Raw genomic sequence first — 16,644 nt, forward strand, 5'->3', positions numbered from 1 at the left:
AAGAGGAAGCAAAAGATTGATAAAACCTTGGTTTATATTGAACCACTCCCTAACCTGGAGGGCTCTGTGAAAACTCACATTGTCTCAAACAACAACATAGATGGGATGCTGATCCTGCTCCCCTAACAGAGCATCTTTCATGTGATTGAGGAAAATAAGGAGCTCTTGAGTGTTGTAGGGCCCCAGGTTGGCACGATAATGGACAACACCATGACTGCTGATGGCAGCACACATTGTGACATTGTCACCTCGCTGTACAGGGACACCAACAATGGCCCTTTGGCCAATCACGCTACAGCCTCTCTTTCTCCTTTTGGTGAGATTAAACCCAGCTTCCAGCCATGTACATGTATTCATGGGGTCTTTCCATTGCATCCAGTTGAAAAACTCTGTAGAAATAGATATAGTTTTGTAAGTGATGCAGAAAAAGTGATTTAGGCCACTATAGTAAATCACTACTTGCAGCAGTCAACATTGAATGTGTCTGGATATATACCAAGCTGTACTTACTGGAACCTTTGCTCTTTGACTGTCTGAGTTGTGATCAAAAGACACTCTGTACAGCTGCTTCATGTGCAGTCTGTTGCGCCTGAGGACAGGATCAACAGCAGAGAGGCTGACACTGTTGATACCCTCAAACTTTGCATGGTCCTCAATGATCATCTGCTGAATTTCACGCAGTTTAATGCTGTTGTTCGCACGGACCATATGGACAATTAGGGTCTCTTGGTGTGGGGAAAATATACCTGTCCTACCACCCCCAAGTGGCAGTCTTCCATTTCTACAAGAAAACATGCAGTTACACAAATATACATGGGATACTAGGCCTACAAACAGTTAGCCTCACCCTCCATTACAATACTATTGTACATTGGCACAGTGATGTACTGAAACATATATTTTCTTACAGTATACCATGGTGCAGTATATAGTATAGTCATACAGTTATTGATGTCAACATTTACATACTACAATGTAAAAATGGTAATTTGCCTGTTCTCTTCTCTAAATCTTCCGATAATGGTGAACACAGTGAATCTACTGAAGTTTAGTTGTACCCTTTGTCCGGCCTCCCTCATACTCATGTCATGGACAAGAACATGGTCAGACACTACTATTCTTTGTCTTTGCTGACCTCCTCGACCACCTCTCACACAAACTCCTCTCAGATTTCAATCCACTGTAGTGCCTCAGAAAGCAGCGCTCTCTGAACTGCCTTATATATGGTCCCTCACATCATTAGCCACAGGTGTGAACAATTTTGAGTTGTTGTGTTCAACCAGTGACACCTGTGTTTTACTTGTGTTTGTCTTTTGCCACCTGTGCTCACCATTTTGCAACGCGGGTGCATCACAATGAAAATGTGTTGACAAATTGTGTCTAAACAGGTGAAAAGTGCTTATGTTTTTGCCAATAGATTGACTGATTCAATCAGTGGGTCCAGGCAATGGAGCATTTGGTTCAGACAAATACGATTTAGTATTTTAGCAATTGAGAAAAACTGTAAGCTGCTTTAAAAATGTTCAATGTGGACCCTTTCCACTGAGTGCATGAATATGAATAAAAATGCTTTACTTTATAGTGTACGAGTGATGATGATAAAAAAGAGTCTGTTGCCTGTAGACTCAGACCTCTCTCTAGTTTTTATGGAATTAGCATGATTTTTATTATCTTTATCATTCAGCGATTCCAGTATGAGTAGTAAAATGTAACTGCAGTTGTTTTTTGGATTCTTCCAGCAACTTCCATTGGTCTTGTTGTAACGTGAATGCATGGATTCAGACTGATTCCACAAGCCTCCTTCCACCTTCCTAAATGTTATTTAGGAAGGTGGAAGGTTGATCTCCTCGGATGATTTATAGGGTTTTTAACATTTGACTTACCCTGAAATTCTGGCATCACACTTTGTCAGTTGTGAACTTGTCAGTTCGTATGTTTAAGAATGAATATGCTCAATATTCGGGAGTGTATGGGAGCATCAGGGCAAACAGGTGTGTACAGATGTGGATTTATCTTTTGTTTCCATAAAACTTGCCTGGTGGGTGATGTAGAAATGAGTGTTAAAGGTGTTTTAGAGTCAATAACAACAAAGACAACAAGACATGGTATTCTCCATCCTTTGATAATTACCCAACATAGTTGGTTGAGAAAGTTATTTCTTCGTCTGCGTGTATTTATTTATTGGTTTGTATGTATCTCGCCAACTTATCGCAAAAACAACTCACCCGAATTGCATGAAATTTTCATGAATGATTTGTCATCATGCAAGAACTAATCAAATAGATTTGGGGACGTTAACAGCTAACCGTTTCCAAATAAATCCCAATTAACTGTGGAAAAAAATTCCCATACAGAGCGGATGAGAGAGGCACCTCATGGAGGAGATCAAAGAAGATCAGCATCTGTTGCCATGGAGACGCCCCCTGCTCTGTGTTTCACACAGCGATGTTGCTATCTGATCTACCTAGTTAGCATCGATATGAGCTAACGACTATCATGTTAGCGATGCTAACTCAGTTCCGCTAACAAATGTGGCGTTGGCGAAGGTCTGTGCTCTACCGAGTGTAGCTCTAGTTTGAAGAAGCAACTGTGGCAGTCACAGAATATTAGTGTTTTAAAAGCGACTTGAGTTCATGATCACACTTGAAATGTCTGAATATAAAGATTGTAGCTTGGAAATTGGAAGTTACTTTGTTATTCTGAGGACTATTTGAATCCAGGACGTCATGTTCCAGCGTAACAAGCTCCCTGGAACCAATCAGGGAACTTGTGCATAATCCTGCAGACAGATTGCATTTCTTAGAACAAAGACATGATTAAAGTGGAGGAAGAGAGAAGTGAGAGGATCACAGAGGAAGAAAACAGGTGAAAATGGACAAAAAAAATAAAAGGAAGGAGGAAAAAAGAAGTAACGAAAGAAAAAAATGGAGAAGTAATAGGGGTCAAGACAAGGGGGAGTCGTGATACTAAGTACTTGCAGAGATGGCAGGCCAAGACTCAGAGCAAAGAATCTTTCAGGAGAAGAGGAAAGAACAGTTAATGTAATGACCTGTCCAAGACACAGAGAGAGAGAGAGAGAGAGAGAGAGAGAGAGAGAGAGAGAGAGAGAGAGAGAGAGAGAGAGAGAGAGAATACTGGAGTAAGAATACAGCAGCAGAGTGAGATCTGAAAGCAAAGACACAGAAAAGTGTCATTACCGAGAAAACTGAGTGAATAGAAGGGACGAGGGAAGAGGCATGGGCGTCGGAAGGAAACGCTGTAGAGATCTTACATCTCCACTCCGTTGAAGTTCAAACCAAGAGTCAGAATGAGGAAGTTGATCTAAGAAACTTTGAATGTGACTCATCACAGAGCAGGTGAGATGATTTAATGCCACTGAAACCAACCCATCATATTGTGACGCAACAAAACTCGGCAAGGTGAACTTCGAGCCTGATCTACTGAAGGTTTGCACTAATATAAGATAATAAAAAGAGAGGCACTGATGCTTCGATCTGCAGAATAACCGGGTGTCTGTTTACAGCATCAGAAGAGAGCGTTTTTTTTTGTTTTGTGTGTCTGTTCTTACAAAGTTTAAAAAGGAGCTGCTTTTAGCAGAAATGCTACTGGTGACAGATATCCCCTCCCACATTGTGGTCTTTAGTTTTTTGCCTAAGATTTATTGCTGCAATGCTCTTATATGCTTCATAACTTCCTCCACCAACATGTCCAACTCCATGAATTGCATGATATCATTAACGCATCAAAAACCCTTTTTGTAAATACTTATGTCTGCAGATGATTTCACTCAAAAGTAAAATCTATTTTGTGTGAGATTAACATTCTCTAAACAGGATCTTAGTAAACCAGCCTCAGAATGTCTTACAGTTTCTGCCAAATCACCTTCTTCTCACAGATCAGCTGAAGCTTCCATGTCTCCATCTTGCGGTTTTTCTGTTCCGTCTTAGCAGCGCTGTTCTTATTGACAATGCTTGCTGGTTCATTATAAGCGTGTTGTGATGGTGTGACTGAGCCGGCTCAACATTCCACTGTTGATGCCGCTGAGAGTCCAACCAGGAATCAGTTCCTGAAGGGAGCTGGGTTGGCTGACCTCGCTCCCCAGGCCAATTAAGCATGTTCACACTCACCCCACATTTCACGCTCAGATTGAGGGGAAATGAGGAGCGACATGGCTCGGGTGGTAGAGCGGTTGTCTCCCAATCGGAAGGTTGCAGGTTTGATTCCCATCTCCACATGCCAAAGTGACCCTGAGACCAGAAACTGAACCCCAAATTGCTCCCAATGAATTGATAGCGTCTTGCATGGCAGCAGCCTCCATTGGTGCATCAATCTGTGTGTAAATAGGTAAATGTGACTAGGGAAGAAAAGGACTTCAGGACTGCTCGCTCAGTTGACATAAGTGAAGTCCAGTTTTTATCAACTATCACAATAAAAGCATAACATTATGTCCAAATTAGCAGAAAGGAATTCTCTTCACCAAGCCGAGGACCTTGGATGTAAAAGGGGTTCTCTCCTGTTGGCTCATGTCTCCCCTCCGAGACGCAGCCTCGAATGTGGTATAAATAAAAACACTAGACTGCGGTTCTCAATGGAACGCTAACGCGACTGTTTTACTGTGTTCGATCATAAAAATTACAGAGTTGTAAAAGTAGAGTTCACAAAGTTTTTCAGCGCTGGTCTTTTCCCTCCGTCTGCTCGCTGGAAGCTGCCGTGAGGAAAAAGCACCAAATCTCTCTTAGGTGTCGGTAGAAAAGCTAGGAGACAGAGGGGGCTTTTCCACCGGAAAGAACCAGGTTCTAGTTCGGAGCCAGGGCCAGCCTTAACACCAGCTCTTTGTCTTTCCACTGCCAACGCCCCGGCCAAACAGGGGCTAAACTGGTGCTACGCTGGCCCCACTTCGTTGCTGAGCCAGAGCGGGGCCAGACTGGGGCTCGACGCGTCATCAGCTGGGGGCGGAGTTATCGCTGGAGTTATCGCTGCCTAAAAGGAGGAAGAGCGGTTGTACCGGCTTTCTGAAAACTACAGCGAACACGGAGCCCTATAGTGGTTATAGAGAAAAATGTTTTAAATAACACGTGGGAACGATATAATATGTCGCTCCCTGAAGTTAATAATACGAGGGAACCGGATTATTTGATCCGCGTTCGAGTAGCCGCGGCTCTCGAGAGTGCTGCAGAGCTCCTCCTGTCGGTCAGCTACGTCGCAGATAATTTAGAAGCACTTTTTAGAAGTCTTTTTTTCACACTTTTCATGGTAACATTATTATAACTATCGTCACGTCCAGGTCTTGTTTCACGTTCTGACTGCAGGCTGAGGCGCTGCAGCCGCTGAGCAATGCAGTGTGAGGCTGCAGGGGGCGCTCCGCTCCGCGCCGAGACACTCCAATTTTATTTTCTAACCCACAGAACTTCTTTATAATAAATACTTTTGGTTCATCAGCAACTAAAAAACAAACTACATACTACTGTAAATGAAACCTTGGATTTTATAGGCATAAAATGAGCCTTTTAATGGCTTCATGTGAAAGAGCTATAATCAGTGTGTTTATGGAGGTTACCATGGAAACAGTTTTTAGAGCTGCGTTCTATCATTGTACACCTCCTTTCTTCTCCGATGTTGAACCATTTGATTCAGACACACCCAGAAATAAAGTGAAAGGAGCAAAAATTCACAATGTAATGCCCAAATGTTGAAAAATAAGTCCCAAACTCATACACACGTTATTTTTTTCCCTCTATGGCCACTCCGGGGCTCCGGACTAAAACAAGTCAGACTTAAAACCACCAATGGAGATACGAAGATATGTAATGTTTTCTCGCTCTTTAGTCTGCATCTGAGGTTCAGGTCAGACTAGATGGAGCGACCCGGACCAAACCAATGAATACAGTCAATTTTCTTGTACCTGTATGAGCGCCAAATTGTTGAAATCAGTGACGTATCACGTTTTGGAGTGACGCAATGAGGTGGCTCTCACTTGGCTCCGTTAACGGTGGAAAAAGAACCGGTTCTTTGGCAGCGCTCATTTAAGAACTGGCTCTGACACCGGAGCCGAACTAGCTCCTGGTTCTTTTTGGTGGAAAAGCCCTATGAGTGGGGGTCGTCTCCTGTTACAGTTTCTATTGTTTTAATACCTTTTGAAATGCAACCCCCCCGATGGGGGTCTCTTCAGCCTATGTGAATCAGTTTCTCTATGTGTGTGTGTGTGTGTGTGTGTGTGTGTGTGTGTGTGTGTGTGTGTTGATACCTACATGTGATAACAAACTGCTGCTGCAGTATTGTGAGATGTTGTGCATACATTCAATTACTCCTTCAGATGTGATACAAAAATGCAAACAACTGCTGCTTGTAATCAGGGTAGTTTGTATCCAGTCAGTCAGTCAGTCAGTCAGTCAGTCAGTCAGTCAGTCAGTCAGTCAGTCATTCAGTCAGTCAGTCAGTCAGTCAGGTTGGACGTCTCCTTGAATTGACGGCTCAGGCGGTATGTCTGTAGATCTTATTTTCTGAAGGCTACCACCAACTTGAAAACATGAATTTGACCTTGCTTAGAAATGCTCAAGCTGCTATTTTGAAAAAGACGATAAGTCGATTGGATATTGTGCAGAAAACTAAAGAGCTAAGTAAAGAACCGAGGATGTTGGAGTTTCATAAAAGCAATACAAGCTCACACGGCACGATAATTCTAAGGCTTATAGTATATTTATCCATCTAAATATTTGAAGAATAAACCCTGGTGCATTCACTTAACAGTTGAAGCATTTTTTTGTATATGTTGCCTCTTATCTGCATTTTTCCGTCTCTGTGGGCTCCGATCCTGCAGCCGGAGGAAAGTCGAACTGAACTTGGTCAGAGTTGGAGAGTGCTCAGTGACCCTGTTACTGTGAAACACCTACAATGTGGCCTCCAGGCCTCCAACAAGAGCCGAGAACAAAATCATAGAAAATAATAATTGAGTCTGAAATAATAATATGGCGAATTGGAAAATCAGACAACACTGGACTACTATAGAATCAATTTTCAACAGAGCTGAACACAATAGAGCAGCTTTTTAGAGCCACAGTTTATAAAGACAACAAATGTTAAAAAAAACAAAAATAACAAAAACATCATCTAGTATTCTCACATATCCCGTCTCCTTTAAATTGTCTTTATGTAATTTTAAAAATTTTTTGAGAAAGAATATCAAACAGAGCTCGTCCTGACCTTTTTTCATACCCAGACTTTCTCTTGGGAGCGTACATGCCAGATTATGGATGTTAGGCGTACGATTGTCCCCAGGAACTCTCAGTCATAGATATGACATCATGGATAGCAATAGCATAATGGTTCTTTGCTCAGACACCAAAAATTATTAATAAAAACAAATATTCACGCGGCCGAGCAACGCACGCTGGAGATTTATAATTAAATACAGAGTTCATTTATTAATCGCATGGGATTTCTGTTAGCATCTAGCATTAGCATCTACTGTTAGTGTCTAGCGCTAATTCGATTATCAGTTAGCGGCTGCTTGTCTACTGTTATTTCAGGGTCTCATAACCAATGAAGCAAAACATTTGGAATCTTTCCAAACGCAGGTTGATGCAGCTTCACCTGCTTTTGTTCCAAATTAGTGAAACATTCAAGTGTAACATGTGAAGCACAGACATGAAGAATGGCCGGGAGTCACAGGATGTTGTCGTAGATAAATGGAACTGAGGTGGGTCCATGACAAATGCAAAAATCTTCCATTTTTGGGTGTGCCCCCTTGTGGATGATTCTGGTTTGAAAAAAGAGCCAAAGAAATAAAAACTCAGCCACTTTCAAAATCCAGATTTTCAACTGAGGTCCAACATGAATAAGCCAGTTTTAGCAAGGAAACATGTGATTTCCAGGTGACGACTCCATCAATGTTGATTTCAGGCAGTAATTACTGAGCATGTAGAATTGAAATGTGGGTCAAACGACTTACTTCTCCTGATAATGTGTAAAAGCACTCAGAATGGGTGGGGCCCACATCAGGTCACATCATGAACATCCACCTGGTAACTGTTAAACTGTAAACAACATGTTAATATGAACCAATGTGTCACAATATGAATGAGATGGATACATATGTTGTTTTCACCTGATGAAAATAGCATGACGTTTCTCTGGATTAAATTAAATAAACGTGAGGTAAGATGTCAGAAATCTGACAAAAACGTAATTAAACCTGTCATGATCTCTCACAAACTCAGGTCCTCTGAGCTGTGTAGGGTAAATCTGAACATTTAGATACAGACACATGTATTTTTGGTTGTGATGTATATTTTTTATTCAGAGCTTTTAACTGTCATTTCCAGTTTTTGTTGTGGAAAACTAGCAGAAACCCCACTGGTCTGTAAATGCTAATTTTTTTTTTTCAGGCTTTGACATTTCTCTTCAGCATAACTTCACGTTTCAAAAAAAACATACTTCCTCATGTTTTTATTTTATTTTTACTTGTATTTGTTAAGCATGGGGAAAAAAAGACAAGTTTGTTAAAAAAAATGTTGCATCAAAGTTCGCCTTAGCTGTTTGCTTGCCTTCTATGTATAGATCACAGGCGTGAGTTTGTAGCCTACATCTGAGCTACGCAGGTACACAGTGGGGGGCAAGGACTCATGTCTGCCAGCCTCCACTCAGGTGTGTTTTCTGAATAATAAAAATGTTATGTTTACCTCTGCATCAGTCACCTTCCAGTAAATTAGCTGCACGCCTAAAGTGTGAATGAGAAAGTTTTGACTGTTTAGCTTCCTTGAGTTGTGAAAAGTATTGAGTCCAGACAAAGATCAAACCGGTTCCATGTGCACGGATCCTGAAATCTATCTGGCTGGAAGGTCGCAGGCTGACAGATTATTATCACACTCCCGCACATCTCTGTGGATGTGGACAGAAAAAGAAACAGTTTATTGACATCTCTGTGTGTTTTTTTTTTTGAAGAATATATCCCCAGGTGACTTAAAAGAGTCCAACTTCAAAAGCTGGAGAAGTCAGCCTGAAGTGGAGCTGAACACTGAGCCGAGAAGCCAGACGCCGGCGTCCTTGAATCTCTCGCCGGCACCTCTGCTATCTCCACGCAGGCCTCCTTTTGATGATTGGACCTCGAGGTAAAAACCTCAGGTTAAACGATCCACGCTCACTTTATTTGTTACTCGACTCTTTGAGTGCTGTCAAAGCTCTGATGCATCAGTCAACAGATGCATTTTGTTCCTTTTGAGGAGCTTTGAGTGTTCAACATGAACTTTTCTCACTTTTCTGTGAACAGAAACATGAATGACGACAGTACACGTTACTATCAGGAATGTTTTTTGTTATTTTTTAATTTTCCAAACGATGGGAACACCAGATAAGCTGTTTTGGGTATACTATTTGCAGATGCTGCACAAAGCTCTCACTGGTTTGTCTGATGACTGCTTGAATGAGGTGTGTGACGTCTCGCACTGCTAAGAAATGTACCGTCAACTTCTGACGGCTGCAGCATGTCGCAGCCATCCAAAGGTTTAAGGAACACATGTCAGACCTTTATCCCTTTTTGCAAGAAGCACTTCACGGAAATCCATGCAAAGTATTTCAAACTTAAAGTTACTCTACCAGAAAAAAAATCAAAAAAAATATACTTCTCATAGAAGGAATCACTTCTGCACCCACTCATTTCCAACCTGCCGTTGCCTAAATCAATATAAGTCAATATGTTGACAAACAAACTGGAATTTGTAGCCATCAAACTGTGTTTATTTTCACTAACTGACATCATCTTACCTTAAAAAAAACAAACACTGAATTAGTGCCTAAAGATAAATAAATTGAGGATTGCATCCACGATGCCTAGAAAAACCTCTAAATCATCCAAAGTAAGTTAAGGTGTTCTTTCCTTTTTCTGTAGAATTAATTAGGCTGATGTATGTGTGCCTCCTGTAACCTCAGTATTTTGAGTAATGAGTTTCTCAGTAATGTCAAATGTACTGAAATCCCAGATGAGACTTAATTTAGACAAACAGCTTGTTAACTTCATGTGTACTTGACCTAAAGCCACTTTACAAACTACAGTGAATCCTGCCCTGCTGGCCCACACAGATGTAGCCTCATAGTAACATCCTACAGAGCTCAAACCAAAACTACACAACTTACTGAAAAATGGTCATTTAAGTACTAGTTGTTCTATGAAAATAAGTTTGATTGCTTTAGTTTGTTTCTTCATCAATTCACGTCTTCTTTAACCAATTTGGGTAACCTACATAGCAAATACAGAAAAACACACAATCATGTCCTAAAGAAAATTCCTAAAAGCAAAGTCACAACATGAAAACTCTACAGAGAAAGAGGAAATTGAACCTGATTACTATCTGCGGGTCATCACTGCCACACCGTGCCACCTAGCTTCTACATTTTAACCAATCAAATGTTGTATATAATTGTTTATACTGTATATACACAAAAAACACTCAAGAAGTGAAACTAACAACAGGACAATTATGGCTGTTTTAAAAATCCTCCTCAAACTTTGAACTTAAATTGGATTTTAACTCTGCAGAGTGCAAGATGTAGATGTTTATTTTCATTCAGTTGTCGAGCGCTGCTGATGACAAGTTAACAGCCCTGGCACAGAATGCAAATCATGTTTCTCATTTTGCTGCCAGGTGGAGTTCTCAATATGTCGTTCAAGCAAGGCTCGCTTCCACCGCCGCGGCTAAATAATGTATAATTGAAAACTCTAAAATTGTTCTATTGTCAGGTTTCTGTTGTTAAGTCCCGGCTTCAATGACTGTCAGCCTGACAAGCTACCAAATACCTATTTTTAATACCTCTAGCACGTCTACCAATGAAACATGCCGGTTTTTATATTGCCCAGATGAAATGGAATCTTGCTATTACGATCGTCCACACAGTGTTATTTGAGTGTTTTATCATAAAGAGAAATTTAATGGAAGTTAGTGTAATTTTCACCATCACTCAAATGTACAATATGGTGCATCAATTTGCTTCAGCAAAATGAAATATACATAATTAAGGTGAACAAATAGCCCCTAAAAATCTAAATATCTTATAGCGCAGGCAGAAAACATTCATCAGTTCTGCCCCAGTAGAAAACTTCTGACCACTTGTTCAGCCAGCAGCTGCAGTTAGAAATGGATTCTCCAGTGACAGTTGAGAGTATTATAACCCCACTTACTGTCATGTAAATCCGGCCTTACAAGAGAAGACGTCGATATTCAGCGGGGAGAAGTGAAAACTAGGTGTAATTCTCTCCGAGGAGGAAGAGGAGGACGGACCCACAAGTCTTGACAGCTGTGACTGTTCTTCTAACTCGCACACTTTGACCATCAGCTTCACTCCCGTCAGGACGACCGACAGAGAGGCGCTGCTGGAGGAACTTATTCAGGAACTTGTTTCCTTTTTTATTCTTTTTTCTTTTTTCAAGCAGAAACACATCTCACAGATGCATTTGAGCAAACAGGAATTTACATGGCGATTACGCCTTCTGCAAATTGGGTATCGGCTTTCTGAAGCGTGTGGGTTTCTGTGTTGGCGTTAGTCATTGTAGATGGGTTGTAATCACATTTGGGCCTCTTTTAAATGAAAGGCAAAGTGAGAAATGCAGCCACGTTTTTTGTGCTATAGCGGCGTGCCTCATTCTCTCAGAATCGTGTGCTTAAATCCTCTGTGCATATTTGATTTGTGCAGCATTCCAGCACATGGTTGTGTGGACACGTGTACAGTCATCCTCACATGCATGTTGTGCAGATTTAACCAACATCCTCCCGGTGACAAACTTTGTTTTATCAAAGATAAACTCACTGTGGTTGAAATGATGCAACGCTCAGTGTTTTGTAATGTTTCAACAGTTCACGGACCCTTCGTTAAAGCAGAGAACAACATCCCTGAGCCCCGTACTCGTACAGTATATAGTACTCAGAATAGATAATCAGCTTTGTCTTGACCGAACACTTTCCCTATGGAGACGTTTCTGTAAAACCTGAGAAAATGGCCGTAGGAGCCCAAACAGTTTCCCGACAGAAGTGGGTCCAACGAAACTGCCAAGAGGAACGTCTGCCTACCTGCTTCATCCAGACCGGGGTCGCAGGGGGATGAATCCATCGCAGGACAAATAGAACACTCACAACTTCACGTGCGATGTTTGGGCCCGACAGACAAAAGACGATACAGCTTTTGTTCCAGTGCGTCTCGCATCACAACCTGAAGTTCACCAAACCCTTCAGTCCGTCTGGAGGAGGCGTCTCAGTTCTCTTACACATAAACTCTGATGAAGTTCAAGTCCAGCTGAGCTGGAAATGGACCAAACACAAGACGTGATGCGCTTTACAGCAGTTTGCCACAATTGTTTTTCATTTAGGAATCAAAAGAAAACGGTTTTGCTTTGTTCTTTTCTGTTTAGGAACTTCATGCTTGTGTTTGTTCTTTCATTGTGTTTAATAGCTGAGCTGACAGTTGTTACTACTGAAAACGTTCAGCTCACAATATGTGATCAAATGCGTTCATGAGCGTTCAGGCTTTCACTTCATTGCATGTAAGGGTCTTCACACATCGAAAGAATATTTGTGTGAAGAAGAGTGTTAATTAAATAAATGATCAATAGATTTGTTCGTCTAACAATGGAGATAAGTCCGAGGGATAAAATGTGATTAATAAGTGACTGAATGTTGTGAGTAAAGGACACAGTTTGTTTTTCATCCTCGCACTCTGCAGATAAAACCAGGAGAAAAAAGAACAAAACATGAGTGGCCACATTGAAGAAACACACATAAGGAACAACAAAGGTTGACGACAGAGTAGCAACAATGGAGAAATAATTGCGCCTTCACTGGAAAAGAAAGAAAACAGGCTTGTTGCCCGGGGGCAACATGATGTCCCGTCTCTCTGTGGAGCCTGACTATTCTGGGATGTGTACATTGTGTCAGCAGCAGCTCTCCACAGGCAGCCGCAGCATGTGTCACGACCCCGAGCCGGCCTCCACGGGACCCCGGCCCACAGCTCTGCTGTGCTGGAGGCTCGTTGTGGACGAGTCCTGGTGACGGAGCAGCTTCACACTCATGGTGGTTTTAGCAGCAGACCTGCTCGTGTGAAAACTGCTCAATCACTCTAATTCCCTCTGACGGTCACAAGCATTGGCGTGTCCATCAAACGCATACGCCTGGAGTACAGCTTCTAGTGTGTGTGCGTGTGTGTGCGTGTGCATGCACGTCACAATGTTCCTTTGTTAGTTTATGTGTGGCCAGCCTCTGGGAGGAACATCAATGCGTGTGTCACAGTGGGAGACTGGGCTCAGCCATTACAGCATCATGTGGCCTTGTCTAATTGTCTCACAGCATTGTTCCTACCATTCATCTCGCCTGGGTGAAAGCGAGTGAGAGCTGAGAAGAAGCGACTGTTGAATCCACCATATGTCTGTGGGATAAATGCAGAATTCAGAGTGGTTCTGATGAACAGGAACATAAAAAAATCTCCGCATGTGGTGGAGCTGTCGGAAAAGTGAAGGAGAAGAAGAGCGGGAGAGAGGGGCGAGTCACAGGAAGCCACTCTAACAAATAAACCAGGCAGTCGCACATGTGAGGTCCAGTGTGTCCACATTTCCACCCCGGATCTTCTTCTTTTGTGTGGCACAATAGCAGACGAGTCGTCAGCGTGATCACAGACTATCGCCCAGATATCACAGGAAACATGGAGGGAAGGAGCAGAGCCATGTCTTTTTTCTACTGGGAGAATAAGGAAAGATACAAGTTAAAGGTAAATAATCGGAGGAGAACTCCTTCACTGAATCTCCAGCACCTCCTCCTCCTCTTGAAGTGTCCTGTCAAACAGCTGCCATGTTCCTCTGACAAACCACCATTACAGCGCCAATGAATTCATTTTACAGTGAATACTGAGAGCTGGCTAAGTGTGTTTGTGACAGGTTATTTTTAATTAAAGTATCTAAACAAACATGTTTTCCTGGAGAACAGAACCTTTCAGAGCGTCTGTGAACCGCTGATAGTGGCTTCACTTTATTAGCAGCAATTCAGTTTGGACAGCGGAGACGTGAACAGGAGATATGAAAGGAAAGAATAAAGCATCGCAGTATTTACTGCTGTAACATATAACACATCCCAGATGAGTAAATTTATACACGCACAAACTAACAATTAGATATTGCAATTAAATCAATCCAACAGAACTCATATTGTCTTCATTAATCTATCCGTATAAAAAACACACACATGCACATGGAGAACGAACTGCACACAAAGATTCCCAAACCAGGACTTGACAGCATGACAGAGCTAACGGCTCCTACAGACTGTACGACACCATAGCTAATAAACTTCGGCCATGACAGGAAGTTTGCTGTCTGCAGACTGCGCGATGAAAACACGAGCTGAGTCGCGGCCTGCGACGACGTGAGGCAACGTGATTGTGCAAGATTACATGATTGCTCAACAACAACACGTTATAAACATAAACATGAGCGGAGCCTCGCCGCTGTGGCATTTATGTGTTTGAAGCAAAATCTCAAAAAGTAGGAGAACTTGGGATTTGGCAAAGGGAGTTTGAAGTAAGTACTTGTTAGCATCTACTAGCATTAGCATTTACTGCGATAGTCTTTCCTTTTCTACTGAAACACATTCCATGTAAACAGGTCGCAGCAGCAGTCACCATCGTCCCAAATATCTGACACTAAATTTTATCACAGGTTGTCTTTGGTCGCCATGACAACGTCGTCCCTGAACCGTCTCACAGTGCGACGTTGGGCCACCAAATTAGAGCCGTGACCAAAGATATTACCACGTTTCTCTCACCATTGCTGTTTTACATCTGGGAGCGTGTAGCAGCCTTAATACTGTACTGAAATCCTTCATCGTGGTGATATCAGGATGTGTATATATGTGCTTCAATTCACAAACACAAAATAATAATATTTTAAACATAAAAGAACAATGCAATTAATGAATTCACAGAAATTGTGTGATTATCCCAGAAAATAATTTTCACTGTTTGATAGACGTAATTATTCATACCTGGGAGCAACAGAGTAGAAGTCAGAAACACAAAAGTCTGAGAGACTTGACCAAAAACAACAAACAGCTCTGAACAAAACAAAACAACAAAAGAACCCAGTCCACTTACAGCTGATGTATATCAGAGGCAAGAGCAAGACATTAACATCATCACTGAAACATCATACATCACCTCCTCTTTCATTCTTTCTTTCTTTCCAATAACCAGGAAGCAAAATCCTCACACACAAATTATGTGCAATTTAGCAGGAAGCTTTATTGACAAGACAATATTGTCAATATTCTTAAAGAATTAATAGCATACGTTGCATGCAGTCCTTTTTGGCGACACCAGATCCCACCTGCCCCTATGGACCGCTGCCTCCGATCACTGAACCACAATTTCCCCCAAAACTTCTCAAAAAAGTCAAAGGGGAGTGGAGAAGGTGAACAAAGCTCAGGAATAGGGCAGAGCTCCATGCAATGACTTTATTCTCACACAAACTATAAACTGATTCAGACTGAAAACACGTCTTCTTTTTATAGCCCCACCATCAAGGTTTCTGACCTTTCTAGTTAACCAACCTGTTTTTACATCTGTCACATAACTCCTCCTGAATCATATTTTCCACTGTAGCTGCTTGTTGATGGCAATTATTTCCTGAAGGCCGAATTTTCAATTTGAAAAAATAAATAAATAAAAAAAAGTATTTGCTTAGCTCCAGCGTGCTTCAAACATGCAAATGTATTTTTTTACCACAGTGTCAAATGGTACACACACACACACACACACACACACACACACACACACACACACACACACACACACACACACACACACACACACACACACACACACACACACACACACACACACACACACACACACACACACACACACACACACACACATACACACACACACACACGCGCTCAATCGGTTGAAGAAGTAGCGTGAACTCCTCACTGAACCTTGATTTTAAGCAACACTATATACATCTTTATTTCTACTTTCTTATTGTTAAACCATCAAATGCTTTCAGCACAGTCAGAAAGTATCTAAACATAAAGTATCTAAACATAAAGTATCTAAACAATTCATACCCTCATTAGATTAGTATGAATTGTTTCCCCAACACCAGTCAAATGTATTTGAGATGCTTGTTTTTATACTGTATGAGGAAAACCGAGTGAAGTAATAAATGCAAATGAAGAACATGGAAACTCCACAGAGAAAAAAGCCCAGAAGCTTCTGATGACAGTGGAGTTCTGCTCACTGTAAGGCGAGACGAACCACTGAATCGATGTGCAGTCTTATGTCACTATCCGTTCATTTTTTTTGTGTCAGAAAGGATCAGGAGCTGCCATCTACAGTTTTGGGGTTTACTAAAGATTTGTTAAAGCTCGCTTAGAAACAGAGCGTATAACTAAAGTTTTTGCACTTTTACATATTCATCATTTTCCTCCACTGATAAACGTCACTGTTTAGTCTTACCAGTTAATACTACCTTCTACAAAAAGCTGCCGACTGCGCCACTTAATTTACCTGCTTATTAATACATTTGTCTGCGTCTCATTCAGTGGTGACATTTCTGCAGACATTTTTATGATTCTATGAAAGTGAAATGAATCAGGAGATTGAACCCCAGGTGCC

This window comes from Lipophrys pholis (genome assembly GCF_963383615.2).
Source record: "Lipophrys pholis genome assembly, chromosome: 1".
NCBI lineage: Eukaryota > Metazoa > Chordata > Actinopteri > Blenniiformes > Blenniidae > Lipophrys > Lipophrys pholis.